Genomic DNA, 2528 nt, shown 5'->3' with positions numbered 1-2528 from the left:
GCATTTCTGTCTTTGAGGACGATGTAGCTAAGTGCGTTCTTCGGATAAAATCAAATGCCGTGGGTGCCGATGAGCTCCCTATTAAATTCATTAAAATTATTTTACCATATATATTGAGTAGTTTTACGCACACAATTAATCACTGCTTTACTACCTCTACTTTCCCTGCCGCATGGAAAGTAGCCACTGTTACACCTATAGCTAAAAAACCCGGTGCCTCTTCCCTGTGTCATTTTAGGCCTATAAGCATTTTACCGGGACTTTCCAAAGTATTCGGAAAGCTTATAGCTCAACAGGTTATGGATTTTATTGAGACGAATAAGCTGTTGAGTCGACTTCAATCTGGTTTCAGGCCCCATCATAGTTGTTCAACGGCAGTTGTAAAAGTGTTAGATGATATTCGTCAACCTTTCGATCAAGGCCACCTTACCTTGCTCTGCCTACTCGATTTTTCCAAGGCCTTCGATTCAGTTAATCACACATTGTTGTGCAATAAGTTATCTAACTATTTTGGTTTTAGTGAAAGCGCAGTAAGGCTGCTTAAAGATTACTTAAGTAGTCGATTCCAAAAAGTTAGGTCTGGTAATAAGCTCTCTGAGCTCGCCCCCATCTCTTCAGGCGTTCCACAAGGCTCTATTCTTGGCCCTTTACTATTTAGTATGTTTATCAACGATGTATTTGCGAGATGCTCAAATGCCAATGTACATGCGTATGCAGATGACGTACAACTGTATCTCTCCAACAGAATAGGGTTGGTCGAAGACCTTAGTTATAGGCTTAATGAGGATTTGCACTCCATCTTTGAGTGGTCGAAGGAAAACCTACTTCATCTTAATGCGCAGAAGTCATATGTACTACCCATATTTAAGGAAAAAGTTGAGCATTCCGTGATTCCGCCTTTGCATATTGGTACTAGCCCACTTAAAGTAGTTGACAAAGTTACAAATCTTGGGTTTGTCATTAACTCTAAGCTAACTTGTGAGGATCATGTTAACAAAACTGTGAGCAAAATATATTATACTCTTCGATATCTTAGAATTACTTCGCAATATGTTCCTTTAGCCACTAAGAAAAAGTTGGTTCAGAGTTTAATAGTTCCACTTATTACGTATTCTGAGATAGTTTATAGCAAACTAGATTCTCACTCTAAGCACAAGTTGGACGTAGCTTTTAATTATGCCACGAGATACGTACACGGTCTGAAGAAGTTTGACCATCTTTCCTTGTTGAGAAACTGGATACTTGGCTGCGACATACAAAATTTCTTAAATGCCAGGAACTGCATCTTTATTTTTAAACTAATTACTCTTGCGAAACCGGAATACCTATATGAAAAACTCATATTTACTAAATGCTCTCGCTCTTTAACTCTAATTGTGCCCAAGTTCAATTACTTATGCTCATCCCGACTGTTTTTTGTTAACGCTGTTAGACTTTGGAACTCCCTTCCTCAGTCGCTAAGGAGGTTATTGTCTAGAGGCAGCTTCAAGAAACTTATACTTCAGTATTTCTCTAATTAAAATTTCTTGAAAACATGGTTATCGACTCTCGCAATCTAAATTATTTTTATTCATGTTTATCTTTCTTTTTTTCTTATAATTTCTTAATGTTTTATAATTACTTAATGCTTTAAATTATTAAATATTTTATCTGTGTATTTTTTATTGTTAAGGTATTTAATTGCTTATATTTACATCGTTGTGCAAGAAAAGATTATATCTTAATGTACTAATTACCATTAAATTAAATTAAATAAATAAATAAATTAAATAAATTAAATAAATATATTAAAATTTGTGGTTTACATTAAATGTACGAGGAAGTCGCTAATTACGTAAATACATATGATCTTTAGAGAGAACAGATTTTTATATACATATGTATTCTACAATTTTACTAGTTCCTTTTTGTTCTTTTTATGAATTTCAATTTTAATTAAATGTATCATTTTACTATATTTCCTGGAAGTAGGAATGGTGGAAGCAATTAGGTGCATTCCAAATGAAAATGGTGCATTTTCGAATGCACCCTATATGAGCGTTAATAACAGGGGTCATGACACTTATAAGTTGTTAGCCAAAAATCATTCTTAATGATTATGTTTAAATTTTATTTCGCGTTCAATAAACAATACACCAAGAGTTCTATTTTTCTTTCACAAAATAATTGTTATCTGGTGATATTTTGAGTGATTAGCTCTGATATTTTGAGTGGTGAGTAATTCTTGCGGGATTTTCGAAGAACCAATCTATAATCAAGTGAATTTTAAATCCAAACCTATTACACTTTATTTAAAACAAAACGAGTCATTTGTATTTTTTGATAAAAATATATTTATTTAAATTCTTATTGCTCTTCCACACCACCGCTGAGGTAGCAATACAGGCGCGTTACCGATCTTTTTAAGGTGGTCGGTTCCCCAGGAGGCCTATTTTGACCCATATAAAAACAATATATCGTCGTGTTCATTGCAAAATTTAATATGTGCATTTGAGCAACTTTTCAGGAGAGCATTAAATCTGTTTTTT

The sequence above is a fragment of the Rhagoletis pomonella genome, unplaced genomic scaffold (assembly GCF_013731165.1).
Source record: "Rhagoletis pomonella isolate Grant_MI unplaced genomic scaffold, Rhpom_1.0 Rhpom_scaffold_00003, whole genome shotgun sequence".
In the NCBI taxonomy this organism is placed as follows: Eukaryota; Metazoa; Arthropoda; class Insecta; order Diptera; family Tephritidae; genus Rhagoletis; species Rhagoletis pomonella.
Note: the sequence above shows the minus strand (reverse complement) of the source record.